Here is a 14,009-nt window from a genome sequence, read left to right on the forward strand (position 1 = left end):
GAATATTATTCAGCCATCAAAAACACGAATGCCCAACTTTTGGATCAACATGGATGGGACTGGAGGAGATTATGTTGAGTGAAATAAGTCAAACAGAGAAAGTCAATTATCATATGGTTTCACTTAATTGTGGAGCATAAGGAATAACACGGAGGACATTAGGAGAAGGAAAGGAAAAGTGAATTGGGGGAAATGGACGGGGAGATGAATCATGAGAGACTGTGGACTCTGAGAAAGAAACAGGATTTTGGGGGTGGGTTAGGGGTTACATGAGCCTGGTGGTGGGTGCTAAGGAGAGAATGTATTGCATGGGAGCACTGGGTGTGGTGCATAAACAATGAATATTGGAATACTGAAATAATAAAATAAAATAAAATGAATTAACTAATTTTATCCATTTTTTTAAATTCCCCTTTTCTTGAGTCTTGTGGAGATTAACTGGCTACTAAGACTGCACAATTTGTATGTGTCAGGATAAAAATTTGAACATAGCTCTTGCTCCTAATGATGCATTTCATCACACTAAGGATCCAAGCAAAATATGAAGTTAAGGATAAATTTAAAACCATATCTAGGGGTGCCTGGGTGTCTCAATTTTTAAGTATCTGCCTTTGGCTCAGATCATGATCCTCAGGTCCTGGGATTGAACACCACATTGGGTTCCCAGCTCAGGAGCAGGCCTGCTTCTCCCTCTTGCACTTCCCTTTGCTTGTGTTCCCTCTCTTGTTGTGTTGCTCTCTGTAAAATAAATAAATACATAAAATCTTTTTAAAACCATATCTAATTAAAAATGTCTGGGAAGATGGCTGGGTAGGAGGATCCTGAGCTCACCTCACCCCAAGACATTTTGAAATAACAACTACATCAGTGAAGCTAACTCTGAAAACAACCCAAAGACTTGCAGAATAGGCTTTCCACAGTTAGTTGTAGAAAGGATGGCACATGAAAAGTGGTTGGGAACCAAATCCCCAGTGAGACTAACCACAAACAGGAGGGATACCACAAGCATGGAAAAGGAAAACCAATCAGACTCCACATCGATGACCACAGGCAGAGGAGACCTGCCCTGGAAAGATGAGTCCCCTTAACTTTTGACTTTAAAAAGTAGTGGGACTTAACTTCCAGAGGGTTTACAATCAATGGGACCTAATTTCAAGTACTTTAAAAGGCAGCAGGCTTAGAGCTGGGAAAGCAGAGGACAACAGGTGCATAATTCCCTGCCCTTAAAGAGCCAACATAATAAATAACCTCACCAAGATAAGCATAGAAGCAGCAGTTTGAAAAGTGCCAGGGTTATATATGAAGGAGATTATTTACTAATCTCAGAATGTGTGCTTGAGGGGGAGGGATCTTTAGAAGACTTCCCCAAGGAAAGAAGCTGGGAGGCATCATTTCTCCCTGCCAACACCACCTTCCAGCCTAGATAACTGAACACTTGAGGGAACCATTGTGAATACTTCTCTTCTAACTTGCTAGCATTGTATGCATCAAACCCACATTCTCCTGTAGATCCATCCCATCCACTCACCTTCCTCAGCAGGTATCCCTCCAAAGCAGTTCCTGACCTGCAAGCAGCCCTGGCTTGTGATTCCAAGTGATCCAAAGTGATTCCTGTGCTGGGAAGAAGGAAGATAACAGCACACACGTGTGCACCCACACTTCCAACAGCTGAACTTTATAACCAGCAGTGCAGAGTTGGTACCCTGTCAATCAGTGCATCAGCAGCCTAGTAGATATCTGGTCTGACTTTTGGCTGTGCCAAAACAAAAGCCTATCAGGAGACAAGGTAAGGACCATGCCCTACATTTTGGGGCAACTGTATCCCTGGAAGAATAGCTGAGGGCAGACCTCTGGTCTGATGGCTAACTGCCCAACTGTAAGCTTGTGACAATCCCAGACTGACCTCTTAATAGCACAGAGACCAAATCCTGACTGGTGTGCCCACAACAGCCAAAATGGGCCACTGAGGGTGACTGAACTGAAGGCAAACACAGCTCAACCATAACAGCAGGACACAAACAACCCACATAGGAAAACCCTTGGAACACCTGGTTCTGGTGAACAGAGAGCATTGCGCTACAGAGCACCATCAGATTTCTTCTTCATAAGGCCACTACTTTCAAGATCAGGAGACATAGCTGATTTTCCTAATACATAGAAACAAACACAGAGAATTAGGCAAAATGAAAAGATAGGAGTATGTCCCAAAAGAAAGAACAGGACAAAAACCATAGCCAAAGACCTAAGCAAAATGGAGATAAGCAAGACATCTCATAAATAATTCAAAAAATGGTCATAAAGATACTCACTGGACTTGGGCACAGAGTGGATAATCTCAGTGAGCTCATCAACAAAGAGATAGAAAATATAAAAAGGAACCAGAGATGAAAAAATCAACAAGTGAAATAAAAAATACACTAGAAGGAATCAACAGCAGATTAAAGGAGGCAGAGAATGGATCTGTGACATGGAAGACAGTGTAATGGAAAGTAACCAACTGGAACAGGAAAAAAAAATAATTAAAAAAATGAGAATAGATTAAGGGAATTCAGCAACATCATCAAGCTAAATAACATTTGCATTATAGGGATCCCAGCAAAAGAACAAAGAGAGAGTAGGGAAGAAAACTTATTTTTAAAAAAGTGATAGTTAAAAACTGCCTAATTGGAGGTAGGAAACAGATATCTAGATCCAGGAAGCCCAAAGAGCCTCCACCAAAATCAACCCAAAGAAGTCCACACAAAGAAACATAATAATAAAAATGGCAAAAAGTAGTGATAAAGAGAGATTTTAAAAGCAGCAATAGTAAAGAAAACAGTTATATACAAAGGAAACCACATAAGGCTATCAGTGGGTTTTTCAGTAGAAACATTGTAGACTGGAAGACAGTGGCATGAAATAGTCAAAATACCAAAACAAAACAAAACAAACAAACAAACAATAAACTGCAACCAAGAATACTCTACCTGGAAGAATTATCATTCAGAATACAGGGGGAAATAAAGAGTTAACCAGGGGGATGGGGTCCTGGGTGGCTCAGTCAGTTAAGCATCTGCACTCAGCTCAGGTTATATTTCCTGAGTACTGGGATCAAGCTTGCCATAGGACTCCCTGCTCAGCAGGAAGCCTGCTTCTTCCTCTCCCTCTGCCTGGCATTCTCCTTTCTTGTTTTATCTTTCTCTCTTTCTAACAAATAAATAAAATCTTTAAATACATACATACATACATACATACATACATACTAAAAGAGTTAATCAGTGGAGCGCAGGTGGCTCAGCCAGTTAAGCATCTGACTCTTGATTTTGGCTCAGGTCATGAACTCAGGGTTGTGAAATCAAACCCCATGTCAGGCTCCATGCTGAGGACATGGTGTTTGCTAAAGATTCTCTCTCCCCCTCTCTTTCTGCCCCTTGCCTCCTCAAAAAAAAAAAAAAAAAAAAAGTTAACCATACACACAAAAGTTAAAGGAGTTCATTGGCACTAAACCAGCCTTATAAGAAATATTAAAGGGAATTCTTTGAGTGGGAAAAAAAGCCATAAACAGGAATAAGAAAATTATAAAAAGAAAAAGTTTCATATTTAATGCAAACATATACTAAGTAGTAGATTAATCACTTAATCACTTAATGATCAAACCACAAGGGAAGGGAGAAAGAGAAGAAACAAAGAACTACAAACACAAACATAAATCAAGTAACTAATGGCAGTAACTACATATTGATCAAGAATTACTGTTAACGTAAATGGAGGGAATCAGAAGACACAGGGTAACTGAATGGATGAAAAATTAGGATCTATCTATATGCTGCCTACAAGAGACTCACTTCAGACCAAAAAACATGCAGGTTGAAAAAGAAGGGATGAAAAAATATTTACCATGCAAATGAATGTTAAAAAAAAATCTAGATAGCAATACTGATTTTAGACAAAATAGACTTTAAGGAGGAGTCAAGATGGTGGAGAAGTAGCAGGCTGAGACTACACCAGGTAGTAGGAGATCAGCTAGATAGCTTATCTAAAGATTGCAAACACCTACAAATCCAACGGGAGATCGAAGAAAAGAACAGCAATTCTAGAAACAGAAAATCAACCACTTTCTGAAAGGGAGGACTGGCGGAGAAGTGAATCCAATGCGACAGGAAGATAGACCGTGGGGGAGGGGCCGGCTCCTGGCAAGAGGCAGAACAACGCAGCACAAAATCAGGACTTTTAAAAGTCTGTTCCGCTGGGGGACATCACTCCAGAGGCTAAACCGGCATGAAGCCCATGCGGGGTCAGCATGGCCTCAGGTCCCGCAGGGTCATAGAAGGATCGGGGTGTCTGAGCGTCGCAGAGCTTTCACGTATTAGAACAGGGAAGCCCGCTACAGAGACAGAGCCAAGGAGTGAGCTCTCAGCTCGGGGTTACCTTGAACCGGTCGCAGGCTTGGTGAGCTCGGAGCGCGGCTGGAGGCCAGGGAGATGGGAATAATTGGGCGCTATTCTCGGAGGGCGCACTGTGGAGTGGGGCCCCAAGCTCTTGGCTCCTCCGGGCCAGAGACTGGGAGGCCACAATTTTCATTCCCGTCCTCCGGAACTCTACAGAAAGCATTCAGGGAACAAAAGCTCCTGAAAGCAAACCCGAGCTGATTACTCAGCCGGGCCCCTGGTAGGGCGGTGCAGTTCCACCTGGGGCAAAGACACTTGAGAATCACTACAACAGGCCTCTCCCTCAGAAGATCAATAAGAAATCCAGCCAGGACCAAGTTCACCTACCAAGGAGTGCAGGTTCAATACCAAGGAGAGCAGCGGAATTCCAGAGGAGGAGAAAGCAAAGCACGGAACTCATAGCTTTCTCTCCATGATTCTTTAACCTTGCAGTTAATTTAACTTTTTTTCTATTTTTTTTCTTCTTCTGCTAAATTTTTTAACTTTTACCCTTTTCTTTTTTAACGTTTTTTAACTAGTTTATCTAATATACATATAATTTTTCTTTGTTTTCTTTTTTTAATTGTTTCTTTTTTTTTCTGAACCTCTTTTTAATCCCCTTTCTCCCCCCAACGATTTGGGATCTCTTCTGATTTGGTTAAAGCGTATTTTCCTGGGGTCTTTGCCACCCTTTTAGTATTTTACTTGCTCCCTCATATACTCTTATCTGGACAAAATGACAAGGCGGAAAAATTCACCACAAAAAAGAGAACAAGAGGCAGTACCAAAGGCTAGGGACCTAATCAATACAGACATTGGTAATATGTCAGATCTAGAGTTCAGAATGACGATTCTCAAGGTTCTAGCCGGGCTCAAAAAAAGCATGGAAGATATTAGAGAAACCATCTTGGGAGATATAAAAGCCCTTTCTGGAGAAATAAAAGAACTAAAATCTAACCCAGTTGAAATCAAAAAAGCTATTAATGAGGTGCAATAAAAAATGGAGGCTCTCACTGCTAGGATAAATGAGGCAGAAGAAAGAATTAGCGATATAGAAGATCAAATGACAGAGAATAAAGAAGCTGAGCAAAAGAGGGTTTTTCACAGATGGTTTTGATAATATTGACATATGTGCCCTCTATCCCTACACTTTGAAGGGTTTTGATCAGGAAGGGATGCTGTACTTTGTCAAATGCTTTTTCAGCATCTATGGAGAGTATCATATGGTTCTTGTTCTTTCTTTTATTAATGTGTTGTATCACATTGATTGATTTGCGGATGTTGAACCAACCTTGCCCCCCTGAAATAAATCCCACTTGGCCATGGTGAATAATCCTTTTAATGTACTGTTGAATCCTATTGGCTAGTATTTTGGTGAGAATTTTCACAACTGTGTTCATCAAGGATATTGGTCTGTAGTTCTCTTTTTCGATGGGATCCTTGTCTGGTTTTGGGATCAAGGTGATGCTGGAAAACAGCATGGAGGTTCCTCAAAGTGTTGAAAATAGAACTACCCTATGACCCAGCAATTGCACTACTGGGTATTTACCCTAAAGATACAAATGTAGTGATCCGAAGGGGCACGTGCACCCGAATGTTTATAGCAGCAATGTCCACAATAGCCAAACTATGGAAAGAACCTAGATGTCCATCAACAGATGAATGGATAAAGAAGATGTGGTATATATACACAATGGAATACTATGCAGCCATCCAAATAAATGAAATCTTGCCATTTGCGACGATGTGGATGGAACTAGAGGGTATCATGCTTAGCAAAATAAGTCAATAAGAGAAAGACAACTATCATATGATCTCCCTGATATGAGGAAGTGGAGATGCAACATGGAGGGTTATAAGGGGGTAGGAGAAGAATAAAGAAACAAGATGGGATTGGGAGGGAGACAAACCATAAGTGACTCTTAATCTCATAAAACAAACTGAGGGTTGCTGGGGGTAGGGGGGTTGGGAGAAGGGGTGGTGTTATGGACATTGGGGAGGATATGTGCTATGGTGAATGCTGTGAAATGTGTAAACCTGGCGATTCACAGACCTGTACCCCTGGGGATAAAAATATATTTAATGTTTATAAAAATTTAAAAATTAAAATAATAGACTTTGAAACAAATACTGTAACTAGAGATAAAGAAGGAAATACATAATGATAAAGGAATAATCCAGGAGGAAGATAGAAAAACTGTAAATATTTATGCATCCAATATGAGAGCATCCAAATACATAAAGAAAAAAATTGACATAACACAGCAATAGTAAGGGACTTTAACACCACATTACATCAATGGATAGATCATCCAGATGGAAAATCAACAAAGAAACAGTGGCTATGAATGAATTATTGGACCAGATGGACCTAACAGATAAATATAGAATATTTCACCCAAAAACAGAGAGGTGAGAAAGTTAAGATGGCAGAGTAGAATGAGGACCCTCACCCCTCAAACACAGCCAAATAAATATCAAATCATTCTGAATACCCATGAAACCTATCTGAGAACTGTGAGAACAAACTGCACAACTAGAGGGGTAGAAGAGGCCAAATCATGGACGGTAGGAGATGTAGAGATGTGATTTGGGAGACTAAAGAATCATGGGTGCTGTGGGAGGGGGGATATTTGATGACAGATGAGGGGAAAAGAGAGAGAGAGAGAGAGAAAGGGAGTGCGAGAGTGCAGTGTACAAGGGATCACACAAGCAAAACACTTCCCCTGAAAACATTGCCTAGGGAAAAAAGAGTGGCTAATCATCACGAGTTTTTATAACCATCAGGGGTCTCACTAGAGATTTAGAAGTCTAGCTATGGCATTAAATGACACATTGGACCAGATGGACTTCAGAGATATATACAGAACATTCCACCCTAAAATAACAGAATACTCATTCTTCTCGAGTGCACATGGAACTTTCTCCAGAATAGAACACACACTGGGTCACAAATCAGGACTCAACTGACACCAAAAGATTCAGATTATTCCCTGCATATTCTAAAACCACAATGCTTTGAAACTGGAACTCAACCACAAGAAAAAGCTTGGAAGGAATTCAAACACCTGGAAGCTAAAGACCACCTTGCTAAGAATGTTTGGATCAACCAGGAAATTAAACAAGAACGTAAACAATACCTGGAAACCAATGGGAATGAAGACATTTAGTCCAAAACCTATGGGATATAGCAAAGGCAATCTTAACAGAGAAATACATAGCCTTCCAGGCCTCCCATTAAAAAAAAAATAGAAAAATCCAGAATACACCAGCTGTCTTTATACCTTAAAGAACTGGAGAATCAACAACAAATTAAGCCAATCTCACGCACAAGAAACAAAAAAATCAAGATTAGAGCAGATATCAATGAGATGGAAACTAGAGATACAGAGGAATGCATCAACAAAACTAGAAGCTGTTTTTTTCAAAGAATCACAAACTAATCCAAAAGGAAAGAGAGAAGGCCCTAATTAATAAAATTATAAACAAAAAGGGAGAGATCACAAATAACACTAAGGAAATAGAAACAATCATCAGAAATTATTATTAACAGTTAAATGCCAATACATTAAACAACCTAGAGGAAATGGATGCATTTCTGGAAACCTATAACTTCTAAAACTGAATCAGGAAGAAATTGACAAACTGAATAGACCAATATCTAGTAACAAGATTGAAGCAGTGGTCAAAGACCTCCCAAAAAACAAGAGCCCAGGCCTGGACGGATTCCCTAGGGAATTCTACCAACCTTTCAAAGAAGAAATAATACCTATTCTCCTGAAGCTCTTTCCAAAAATTGAAGCAGAAGGAAAACTTCCAGCCTCTTTTTTATGAAGTCAGCATTACCCTGATCCCCAAACCAGGCAAAGACCCCACCAAAAATGAGAATTTCAGACCAATATCTCTGATGAATATGGATTCTAAGATTTTCAACAAGATCCTAGTTGACAGTATATTAAAAAGATTATCCACCATGACCAGGTGGGAATTATCCCTGGGTTGCAAGGGTGGTTCAACATTCGCAAATCAATCAATGTGATAGAACAAATCAATAAGAGAAGAGAGAAGAGCCTCGTGGCCCCCTCAATTGATGCAGAAAAAGCATTAGACAAAATCCAGTATCTGTTCCTGATTAAAATGCTTCAAAATATAGGGATAGACAGAACATTCCTCAGCTTCATCAAATCTATCTATGAAAAACCCACAGTGAATATCATCCTCAATGGGAAAAAGCTGACAGCCTTCCCCTTGAGATCAGGAACATGACAAGGATGCCCACTCTCACTACTCTTGCTCAACTTGGTACTAGTAGTCCTAGAAACAGCAATCAGACAACAAAGAGAAACAAAAGGTATTCAAATTGGCAAAGAAGAAGTCAAACTCTCTCTCTTCGCAGATGACATGATACTTTATATGGAAAACCCAAAAGAATCCACCCAAAACTACTATAATTCATTCAACAATTTGGTAATGTGTCATAATAAAAGTCAACGCATAGATATCAGTTGCTTTCTTATACACTAACAATGAAAATACAGAAAGGGAGATTAGAGAATCAACTCCATTTACTATAACACCAAGAACCATAAGATACCTGGGAATAAGCCTAACCAAAGAGGTAAAGGATCTGTATTCGAGGAAATACAGAACACTCATGAAAGAAATTGAAGAAGACACAAAAAGATGGTAAAGCATTTAATAATCATGGATTGGAAGATGGAACATTGTTAAAATGTCTATAATGCGGGGCTCCTGGGTGGCTCAGTTGGTTAAGCAACTGCCCTCTGCTCAGGTCATGATCCTGGAGTCTGGGATCGAGTCCCACATGAGGCTCTCTGATCGCCAGAGAGTGTTTCTCCCACTGTCCTCTCTCCTCTCATGCTCTCTCTCTCATTCTCTCTCTCAAATAAATAAATAAAATCTTTTTAAAAAATGTCTATAATGCCTAGAGCAATCTATACTTTCAATGCCACCCTGATCAAAATTCCACTGGCATTTTTCAAAGAGCTGGAGCAAATAATCCTAAAATTTGTATGGAATCAGAGGAGACCCCGAATTGCTAAGGAAATGTTGAAAAAGAAAAACAAAGCTGGGGGCATCAGGTTGCCTGATTTCAAGCTTTACTACAAAGTTGTAATCACCAAGACAGAATGGTATTAGCATAAAAATAGGCACATAGACCAGTGGAACAGAGTAGAGAGCCCAGATATGGACTCTCAACTCTATGGTCAAATAATCTTCGACAAAGCAAGATAAAATATACAGTGGAAAAAAGACAGTCTCTTCAATCTATGGTGCTGAGATATTGGACAGCTATGTGTAGAAGAGTGAAACTCAGCCATTCTTTTTCACTACACAAAGATAAACTCAAAATGGATAAAAGATATCAACGTGAGGCAGGAATCCATCAGAATCCTAGAGGAGAACATAGGCAGTAACCTCTTCGACATCAGCCACAGAACTTCTTTCAAGGTATGTCTCCAAAGGCGAAGGAAACAAAAGCAAAAATGAACTTTTGGGAATTCATCAAGGTCAAAAGCTTCTGCACAGCAAAGGAAAAAGTCAACAAACCTAAGAGACAACCCATGGAATGGGAGGAGATATTCACAAATCACAATACAGAAAAAGGGCTGATGTCCAAGATCTAGAAAGAACTCCTCAAACTAAACACACACAAAACAGATAATCATATCAAAAAAATGGGCAGAAGACATGAACAGACACTTCCCCAAAGAAGACATACAAATGACTAACAGACACATGAAAAAATGTTCATCATCCCTAGCCATCAGGGAGATTCAAATTAAAACCACATTTAGATAACACCTTACACCAGTTAGAATGGCCAAAATTAGCTAGACAGGAAACAACGTGTGTTGGAGAGGATGTGGAGAAAGGGGAAACCTCTTCCACTGTTGGTGGGAATGCAAGTTGGTGCAGCCACTTTGGAGAACAGTGTGGATATTCCTCCAAAAATTAAAAATAGAACTTCCCTATGACCCTGCAATTGCACTACTGGGTATTGACCCCAAAGATACAGATGTAGTGAAAAGAAGGGCCATCTGTACCCCAATGTTTATAGCAGCAATGGCCATGGTTGCCAAACTGGAAAGAACCAAGATGCCCTTAAATGGACAAATGGATAAGTAAGATGTGGTCCATATACACTATGGAGTATTATGCCTCCAGAAAGGGTGAATACCCAACTTTAGTATCAACATGGACGGGACTGGAAGAGATGATGCTGAGTGAAATAAGTCAAGGAGAGAGAGTCAATTATCATATGGTTTCACTTATTTGTGAAGCATAAGACATAACATGGGGGTCATGGGGAGATGGAGAGGAGAAGGGCGTTGGGGGAAATTTGGAGGGGGAGATGAACTGTGTGAGACTGTGGACTCTGAAAAACCATCTGAGGGCTTTGGAGGGGTGGTAAGTAGGAGGTTGGGTGAGCCTGGTGGTGGGTATTATGGAGGGCATGTATTGTATGGAACACTCCGTGTGGTGCATAAACAATGAATTCTGTAACACTGAAAATACATTAAAAAAATAAATTAAAATTAAAAAAACAAAAACTTTCTCCAGAAGAGACCACATACTGGGTCACATATCCGGGCTCAATTGATATCAAGCAACTGAGATTATTCCCTGCATATTCTCACACCATGATGCTTTGAAACTGGAACTCAACCACAAGAAAAAGTTTGGAAGGAATTCAAACACTTGAAAGCTAAAGACCATCCTGCTCAAGAATATTTGGATCAGGGGCGCCTGGGTGGCTCAGTGGGTTAAGCCGCTGCCTTCGGCTCAGGTCATGATCTCAGGGTCCTGGGATCGAGCCCTGCATCGGGCTCTCTGCTCAGCGGGGAGCCTGCTTCCTCCTCTCTCTGCCTGCCTCTCTGCCTGCTTGTGATCTCTCTCTGTCAAATAAATAAATAAAATCTTTAAAAAAAAAAAAAGAATATTTGGATCAACCAGAAAATCAAAGAATTTAAACAAGTCATGGAAACCAATGAAAATAAAGACACTTTGGTTCAAAACCTATGGGATAGAACAAAGGCAGTTCTAAGGGGGAAATACCTAGCCATCTAAGCCTCACTCAAAAAAAAAAAAAAAAACTGAAAAATTGATATGGTGGAGAAGTAGCAGGCTGAGATGACATCAGGTAGCAGGAGGTCAGCTAGATAGCTTATCAAACCATTCCAAATACCTACAAATCCAACAGGAGATCGAAGAGAAGAAGAGCAGCAATTCCAGAAACAGAAAATCAACCACTTTCTGAAAAGTAGGATCTGCAGAAAAGTGAATCCAAAGAGATGGGAAGATAGACTGCAGGGGGAGGGGCTGGCTACTGGTAAGCAGTGGAGGAACGGAGCACAAAATCAGAACTTTTAAAAGTCTGCTCCACTGAGGGACATCACTCCAGAGGCTAAGCCAGCGTGAAGCCCACATGGGGACAGTGTGGTCTCAGGTCACGCAAGGTCACAGAAGGATTGGGGGTGTCTGAGTGTCACAGAGCTTGCAGGTATTAGAGCGGGGAAGCCAACTACAGAGACAGAGCTGAGGAGTGAGCTCTCAACTTGGGGTTACCTTAAATCATGTTGAGTGGCACAGTCAGATGTTTGCTCTTTGAGAAGGGACCACACAAGATCCAGGGAGACACCCCTGGAAGAGCACAGGGATCTGCATGGTTTCAGGACTGCAGGTGGGCTGTGTGCCAGAGACCGAGATGCTTGGTCACAGGCTGGGTGAGCTCAGAGAGCAGCGAGGCCAGGGAAATGGGAGTGATTGAGCACTTTTCTCTGAGGGCACACTGAGGAGTGGGGCCCCCATCTCTTGACTCCTCTGGGCCAGAGATTGGGAGGCTGCCATTTTCATTCCTGTCCTCCAGAAGTATATGGAAAGCGTTCAGGGAACAAAAGCTTCCAAAAGCGAACCTGAGGCAATTACTTAGCCTGGCCCCTGGTAAGGATGGTGTAACTCTGCCCTGAGCAAAGACACTTGAGAATCACTACAACAGGTTCCCCCCTAAGAAGACGAGCAAGAAATCCAGCCACCACCAATTTCACTTACCAAGGACAACAGAGGAATTCCAGAGAAGAAAGCAAAGCATGGAATTCATGGCTTTCTCTCCATGATTCTTTAGTCTTGCAAAGTTAATTATTTTTTTTTTAATTTTATTTTTTTTCTTCTGCTAATTTTTTTAACTTTTGCCCTTTCCTTTTTTAACGTTTTTTAACAGTTTATCTTAACAATACCTTTCCAAAAAAATCTTTTTTGAACTTTCATTATTATAGTCATATTTTATCCTTCATTGTATCTAACTTTATTTTTTTGTATACACATAGGGTTTTTTTTTTTCTTCTTAAAAAATTAGGGGTAAAACTTCTTCTAATAGATCAAAATATACCCTAAATCTAGCACAGGGCTTTGTTCCAGTCTCCATCCTGAGAAAATTCTCTCCACTTTCTTTTTCTTTATACTCCCAAACAACTTATCCTATCAACTCCTTTTTTAGATTTTTTTTAAATTTTCATCATTATAGTCATATTCCATCCATTCATCGTGTTACCCCTTATATATGTTTTTTCATTCTTTAAAATTTTGGGAGGTAGTTTCTCCTAAGAGACCAAAATACTCCAAAAATTCAGTGGGTGACCCTGTTCTATTCACCAGTCTAATATATATATATTTTTTTTTCTTTTTTATGTTTTTTCTTTATTTTTTCTTTCTTTAAAATTTTTTCCCTGAACTTTTTACCCTGTTTCTTCCCCCCTGATTTGGGGTCTCTTCTGATTTGGTTAAAGCAGAATTTCGTGGGGTCTTTGCCACCCTTTTAGTATTTTATTCTCTCCTACCTATATTCTTATCTGAATAAAATGACAAGGTGGAAAAAATCACTACCAAAAAAAAAAAAAAAAAGAACAAGTGGCAGTACCTAAGGACAGGGACCTATTCAATATGGACATTGGTAATATGTCAGATCTAGAGTTCAGAATGACGATTCTCAAGGTGCTAGCTGGGCTCAAAAAAGGCATGGAAGATATTAGAGAAAACTTGTCTGGAGAAATAAAAGCCCTTTCCGGAGAAATAAAAGAACTAAAATCTAAACAAGTTGAAATTATAAAAGCTATTAATGATGTGCAATAAAAAATGGAGGCTCCTACTGCTAGGAAAAATGAGGCAGAAGAGAGAATTAGTGATATAGAAGACCAAACGACAGAGAATAAAGAAGCTAAGAAAAAGAGAGACCACAAGGAGAGAATTCGAGAGATAACTGATACCATAAGACAAAAGAACATTAGAATAATTGGGATTCCAGAACAAGAAGAAAAAGAGAGGGGAGCAGAAGGTATATTAGAGAGAATTATTGTAGAGAATTTCCCTAATATGGCAAAGGGAAAAAGCATCAAAATCCAGGAGGCACAGAGAACCCCACTCCAAATAAATAAGAATAGGTTCTCACCCTGTAACCTAATAGTAAAATTTACAAGTCTTAGTGACAAAGAGAAAATCCTGAAAGCAGCCCGGGAAAAGAAGTCTGTAACATAAAATGGTAAAAATATTAGATTGGGAGCAGACTTATCCACAGAGACCTGGCAG

This window comes from Enhydra lutris, unplaced genomic scaffold (genome assembly GCF_002288905.1).
Source record: "Enhydra lutris kenyoni isolate GAN:26980312 unplaced genomic scaffold, ASM228890v2 scaffoldscaffold37, whole genome shotgun sequence".
Lineage (NCBI taxonomy): Eukaryota > Metazoa > Chordata > Mammalia > Carnivora > Mustelidae > Enhydra > Enhydra lutris.